General features: G+C 51.9%; 1 pseudogene; it reads left to right on the top strand.

Moving 5' to 3' along the window:
• Positions 1–9: 9 nt before the first annotated feature.
• Positions 10–7,001, top strand: LOC135537035 (guanine nucleotide exchange protein smcr8a-like; annotated as a pseudogene).
• Positions 7,002–7,291: the final 290 nt, after the last annotated feature.

The following is a 7,291-nucleotide window of genomic DNA, read 5'->3' as shown; positions in this document are numbered from 1 at the left end:
AGACAGCTAGCCTAGTGGATGGACTTCCTCTGATGTCAAAGCTGACCCAAGCCCGGTCCAGAGAAAGATGATTGGTGCCCCAGACGTGGTGGCGTTTACTAAGGAGGATGATTTTGGGGAGGTAGGGTACCCCAACCCCTGGGTGGTGCCAGAGGAGTTTTCTGTCCCTCTGTTCCCATCGAATAACAACGCCAACCCCTGGGCCAAGACATCCTACGCCAAGTTCACTAAGGACTTCATCCTCATATCAGAGTTCTCTGAGCAGGTCGGTACCAGGGGCAACTGGGGGAGGGGTGTGTGTGTTGATCTGAAGGTGTGTATGTCCGGGTGGGGTGTGTGTGTTGATCTGACGGTGTGTATGTCCGGGTGGGGTGTGTGTGTTGATCTGACGGTGTGTGTGTTGATCTGATGGTGTGTATGTCCGGATGGGGTGTGTGTGTTGATCTGACGGTGTGTATGTCCGGATGGGGTGTGTGTGTGTTGATCTGACGGTGTGTATGTCCGGATGGGGTGTGTGTGTGTTGATCTGACGGTGTGTATGTCCGGATGGGGTGTGTGTGTTGATCTGACGGTGTGTGTGTTGATCTGACGGTGTGTATGTCCGGGTGGGGTGTGTGTGTAATGAGCTGACCTTGTGTTGTCCTCCCCTCCAGGTGGGCCCCCAGCCTCTGCTCACCATTCCTGATGACCCGAAGGTGTTTGGAACCTTTGACCTCAACTACTTCAGTCTGAGGATCATGTCTGTTGACTACCAGGCCTCGTTCGTAGGACACCCCACGGGCAGCGGATACCCACGACTCAGGTAACTGCTCTATTTTATTTTTTATTGTACTCTAATGACGTCCTATTGTATTTGTATTGTACTCTAATGATATCCTATTGTATTTGTATTGTACTCTAATGATATTCTATTTGTATTGTACTCTAATGATGTCCTGTTGTATTTGTATTGTACTCTAATGATGTCCTATTGTATTTGTATTGTACTCTAATGATGTCCTATTGTATTTGTATTGTACTCTAATGATATCCTATTGTATTTGTATTGTACTCTAATGATATCCTATTGTATTTGTATTGTACTCTAATGATATTCTATTTGTATTGTACTCTAATGATATCCTATTGTATTTGTATTGTACTCTATTGTAATGACATCCTATTTTACTGTTTTCTGGTACATTCTATTATGTTCTACTCTAATTCTATTCTACTGTAATTATTTTCTGTTCTATTTTACGTTGCATTCTACTCTAATTATTATGTTCTATTCTACTCTTTCTATTCTGTTCTATTCTGTTATTCTACTCTAATTATTTTCTATTCTAATTATTTTCTGTTACATTCTATTATATTCTACTCTAATTATTTTCTGTTACATTCTACTCTAATTCTGTTCTGTTCTACTCTAATTCTGTTCTATTACATTCTATGATATTCTACTCTGTTCTGTTCTATTCTAGTTCTGTTCTGTTCTACTCTAGTTCTGTTCTGTTCTAGTTCTAGTTCTATTCTACTCTAATTGTATCCTGTTCTATTTTAGTTATATTGGTTCTGGGTAACCCTAAGGAGGGGGCGTTGACTAGTCTGTTTCTCCTCCCCTGTAGTTTTGTGGAGGACTCCCAGGTGGTTCTGGGTAACCCTAAGGAGGGGGCGTTTGACTAGTCTGTTCTCTCCTCCCCTGTAGTTTTGTGGAGGACTCCCGGGTGGTGCTGGGTGACTCTAAGGAGGGGCGTTTGCCTACGTTCACCACCTGACGCTCTATGACCTGGAGGCCCGGGGCTTCGGCCCGCCCGTTCTGCATGGCCTACGTCTCTGCCGACGAGAGAAAGATCATGCTGCAGTTCCAGGAGCTGTCGCTCCGCTTCTCCCGCGCCTCCGAGTGCCTGAAGACCGGGAACCGACAGGCCTTCGCCCGCGAGCACTGAAGCTGCATGACCATGGGTACGGGGACAGAGCGCACACACACACACACTCTGGAGTACGAGGACAGAGACGCACACACACACACACTCTGGAGTACGAGGACAGAGACGCACACACACACTCTGGAGTACGAGGACAGAGACGCACACACACACACACTCTGGAGTACGAGGACAGAGACGCACACACACACACACACTCTCTGGAGTACGAGGACAGAGACGCACACACACACACACACACACTCTCTGGAGTACGAGGACAGAGACGCACACACACTCTCTGGAGTACGAGGACAGAGACGCACACACACACACACTCTGGAGTACGAGGACAGAGACGCACACACAGACGCTCTAACACACACACACTCTGACACACACACGCTCTGACACACACACGCTCTGACACACACACGCTCTGACACACACACGCTCTGACACACACACACACACACGCTCTGATACACACACATGCTCTGACACACACATGCTCTGACACACACACGCTCTGATACACACACACACACACACGCTCTGATACACACACACACACACGCTCTGATACACACACGCTCTGACACACACACACACGCTCTGACACACACACACACTCTGACACACACACACACACACTCTGACACACACACACGCTCTGATACACACGCTCTGACACACACACACGCTCTGACACACACACACGCTCTGACACTCACACACGCTCTGACACACACACACACTCTGACACACACACACACTCTGACACACACACACACTCTGACACACACACTCTGACAGGTTCCTACTGCTACCATCTGTTGTAACTTCCTGTTGTGCCTCTCCTGCCAGGTACACACGGTCTGTTCTGCAGAAAGAGGAGGGGCTTCAGCGAGAGGCGGGGCCTCAGGGGTGTTATTCCGCCCGCGCGGTGGACAAGGCCAATGAGCTTGCGGCGATGGAGAAGAGTATCTACGAGCACCGAGACCTGCTGAGGCAGATCACCTCGTACCCCCTCCGCCCCCGCCGAGACCCCCACGCCGCACACTGTCAACACTGTGTCACCGAGTCACAGAGACACAGAGACACACCGCCTGGCCCCGACCAGGGGGAGGAGGCGGGACAGAGGAGGCAGTCCTACACCCCGCAGCTGATAAAGGGGAAGTCGGCGAAGTGTTTCGCCAAGCGTCTGAAGAACCTGACGGAGTTATGCGAGGAGAGGTTCTACGAGGCCACCGTGGAACTACTCAACCACACAGAGCGGTGTTTCCGGGGGGACTTGTGTTACCTGTACACCCGCCGCCTGGACCGAGCGCTACGCAGGAAGCAGAACGTCACCAACTTCCTGTTTGAGGAGGAGCTAGGGGAGGAGGAAGAGGAAGTAGCGGTGCTGGGAAGAATCTTCTGTTCTCTCAACCACACAGTGGGGACGGACTCTCATATGCACACCCCTTCCATCGTGCTTTGCCCCGAGCCACCAGAGTCTGTGGAGGTTCTGGAGGTGAACCCCCCTGCCCTGATAACTCTGCCCAGCAGAGTGAGGCCCTGACCGGGGAGGAGAGGCTGGAGTCGTCACTCTCTGATCTGACCATGGAGACGCAGGACCAGGAAAGCTCTGAGGAGAATAAGGACAGCTTTAGTAGTGACAGGAGTGGAGGAGGCGAGGAGGGAGGAGGGACGGATCAGACCCCTGTTTTTCTGCTGGAGGAAGAGGAGGGGGGCGAGGGTGAAACACACCGTGTGTGTGAGAGGGAGGGAGAGGCAGAAGGAGTGTTTAACAGAAAGAGGGAGGGAGAAGCAGCAGTGCTTGGGAGAGAGGAGGGAGGGGCTGAGACAGAGGAGGGAGGGGCTGAGACAGAGGAGGGAGGGGCTGAGACAGAGGAGGGAGGAGCTGAGACAGAGGAGGAGGGCTGAGACAGAGGAGGGAGGGCTGAGACAGAGGAGGGAGGGCTGAGACAGAGGAGGGTGATGGACAGAGAGTGCCTGACCCTGGAGTTACTGGTCCAGATGGACATGGCCATGTACGTCTCAGGAGGGTCATTTCATACAACTCTTCCCCGACACGCTGTTGCTTCTGGGCTGCAGCCCGGCTCTTCTACCCCTGGTGGTCAACCAGGAGCCCCAGGCCCTGCTGCCGGTCCAGGGGGACTACGGCCTGGGTTCCACCCACTGCCAGAGCCCTGGGGCTGGGCTGGACCTGCCCGTCTCCTTCTCGGGAGATACCACCTCCAGGGGTTCGGACCAGGACGGGTGGGACTGTACCATGTCAGCGTCTACGGGGTCCGAACGGGCCGGCTCCCCTCTGGGGTACGGGGGGTTGGTAACGCTGAGGCAGAAGAAGAGGGCCGGGCAGGGAGCGCTCAGGTGAGTCACTCATTGGTTGATTAATTCATTCTATAGCTTAGAGGACTCCTGATATCTCCAGTCTATGTGTGTGTGTTTTTACCTGCTCCCCCCCCCCCCCATGGAAGGTGTTTCTATACCTGCTCTCTCCCCTCCTATTCTCCCACCTGTCCATCTGCTCCCTCTCTCACCTGTCCATCTGCTCCCTCTCTCTCACCTGTCCATCTGCTCCCTCTCTCTCACCTGTCCATCTGCTCCCTCTCTCTCACCTGTCCACCTGCTCCCTCTCTCTCACCTGTCCACCTGCTCCCTCTCTCTCGCCTGTCCACCTGCTCCCTCTCTCTCGCCTGTCCACCTGCTCCCTCTCTCTCGCCTGTCCACCTGCTCCCTCTCTCTCACCTGTCCACCTGCTCCCTCTCTCTCGCCTGTCCATCTGCTCCCTCTCTCCTCACCTGTCCGCCTGCTCACTCTCTCGCCTGTCCACCTGCTCCCTCTCTCTCGCCTGTCCACCTGCTCCCTCTCTCTCGCCTGTCCACCTGCTCCCTCTCTCTCGCCTGTCCATCTGCTCCCTCTCTCTCACCTGTCCATCTGCTCCCTCTCTCTCACCTGCTGTCACTGTCACTTGTCACTCAAGTATAACATTATTGTCATCGGAGAGTTCCTCAATGAGCTAGACACCTTGGAGAGTTCCTCAATGAGCTAGACACCTTGGAGAGTTCCTCAATGAGCTAGACACCTTGGAGAGTTCCTCAATGAGCTAGACACCCTGGAGAGTTCCTCAATGAGCTAGACACCTTGGAGAGTTCCTCAATGAGCTAGACACCTTGGAGAGTTCCTCAATGAGCTAGACACCTTGGAGAGTTCCTCAATGAGCTAGACACCTTGGAGAGTTCCTCAATGAGCTAGACACCTTGGAGAGTTCCTCAATGAGCTAGACACCTTGGAGAGTTCCTCAATGAGCTAGACACCTTGGAGAGTTCCTCAATGAGCTAGACACCTTGGAGAGTTCCTCAATGAGCTAGACACCTTGGAGAGTTCCTCAATGAGCTAGACACCTTGGAGAGTTCCTCAATGAGCTAGACACCTTGGAGAGTTCCTCAATGAGCTAGACACCTTGGAGAGTTCCTCAATGAGCTAGACACCTTGGAGAGTTCCTCAATGAGCTAGACACCTTGGAGAGTTCCTCAATGAGCTAGACACCTTGGAGAGTTCCTCAATGAGCTAGACACCTTGGAGAGTTCCTCAATGAGCTAGACACCTTGGAGAGTTCCTCAATGAGCTAGACACCTTGGAGAGTTCCTCAATGAGCTAGACACCTTGGAGAGTTCCTCAATGAGCTAGACACCTTGGAGAGTTCCTCAATGAGCTAGACACCTTGGAGAGTTCCTCAATGAGCTAGACACCCTGGAGAGTTCCTCAATGAGCTAGACACCCTGGAGAGTTCCTCAATGAGCTAGACGCCTTGGAGAGTTCCTCAATGAGCTAGACACCTTGGAGAGTTCCTCAATGAGCTAGACACCTTGGAGAGTTCCTCAATGAGCTAGACACCTTGGAGAGTTCCTCAATGAGCTAGACACCTTGGAGAGTTCCTCAATGAGCTAGACACCTTGGAGAGTTCCTCAATGAGCTAGACACCTTGGAGAGTTCCTCAATGAGCTAGACACCTTGGAGAGTTCCTCAATGAGCTAGACACCTTGGAGAGTTCCTCAATGAGCTAGACACCTTGGAGAGTTCCTCAATGAGCTAGACACCTTGGAGAGTTCCTCAATGAGCTAGACACCTTGGAGAGTTCCTCAATGAGCTAGACACCTTGGAGAGTTCCTCAATGAGCTAGACACCCTGGAGAGTTCCTCAATGAGCTAGACACCCTGGAGAGTTCCTCAATGAGCTAGGCACGCCTTGGAGAGTTCCTCAATGAGCTAGACACCTTGGAGAGTTCCTCAATGAGCTAGACACCTTGGAGAGTTCCTCAATGAGCTAGACACCTTGGAGAGTTCCTCAATGAGCTAGACACCTTGGAGAGTTCCTCAATGAGCTAGACACCTTGGAGAGTTCCTCAATGAGCTAGACACCTTGGAGAGTTCCTCAATGAGCTAGACACCTTGGAGAGTTCCTCAATGAGCTAGACACCTTGGAGAGTTCCTCAATGAGCTAGACACCTTGGAGAGTTCCTCAATGAGCTAGACACCTTGGAGAGTTCCTCAATGAGCTAGACACCTTGGAGAGTTCCTCAATGAGCTAGACACCTTGGAGAGTTCCTCAATGAGCTAGACACCTTGGAGAGTTCCTCAATGAGCTAGACACCTTGGAGAGTTCCTCAATGAGCTAGACACCTTGGAGAGGTCCTCAATGAGCTGTACTGTTGCATTATATATTACTGTTGGAGCTAGGAACACAAGCATTTAGTTAGATATTACTGTTGGAGCTAGAAACACCCTCAATAACATTGCTAAAAACGTGTATGTGACCAATAACGTGTGATCGTCTCTCTCGGTCTCGACCTCCAGGTTTGTGCGTCAGTATCCGTTTGCCCTGCATGCCCTGTGGTCCCTGCTGAGTGGTCGAACCCTGGTGGTGCTGGGATCTGAGGAGGGGAGGGTCAGGAGGCTGGTGTCCGCTCTGGCCCTCTACGTACCTGGACCCGGGCGCTGTGGGGAGAGGGTCCAGCCCTGGCTCTCCTGCCCCTTCAGCCTCACTGACCTACAGAGATGGAAACTCATAGGACTGCAGAGGTGAGGAGGAAGGGGCGGTGCCTGTGTTCTACAGCAGCAGGCTGTCACATGACATGATGTGTCATCAGTCCTGGGGTCAGTCAGTGCATCTTTTGACCGAAACACTTCCTGTTATAACTAGCCCACATACGGTCAACTTCCTGTTATAACGAGCCTATATACGGTCAACTTCCTGTTATAACTAGCCTATATACGGTCAACTTCCTGTTATAACTAGCCCACATACGGTCAACTTCCTGTTATAACTAGCCCACATACGGTCAACTTCCTGTTATAACTAGCCCACATACGGTC

This window comes from Oncorhynchus masou, unplaced genomic scaffold, assembly GCF_036934945.1.
Source record: "Oncorhynchus masou masou isolate Uvic2021 unplaced genomic scaffold, UVic_Omas_1.1 unplaced_scaffold_7002, whole genome shotgun sequence".
In the NCBI taxonomy this organism is placed as follows: domain Eukaryota; kingdom Metazoa; phylum Chordata; class Actinopteri; order Salmoniformes; family Salmonidae; genus Oncorhynchus; species Oncorhynchus masou.
The sequence above is the reverse complement of the archived record's forward strand: the minus strand, read 5'-3'. Positions and strand labels throughout refer to the sequence as shown.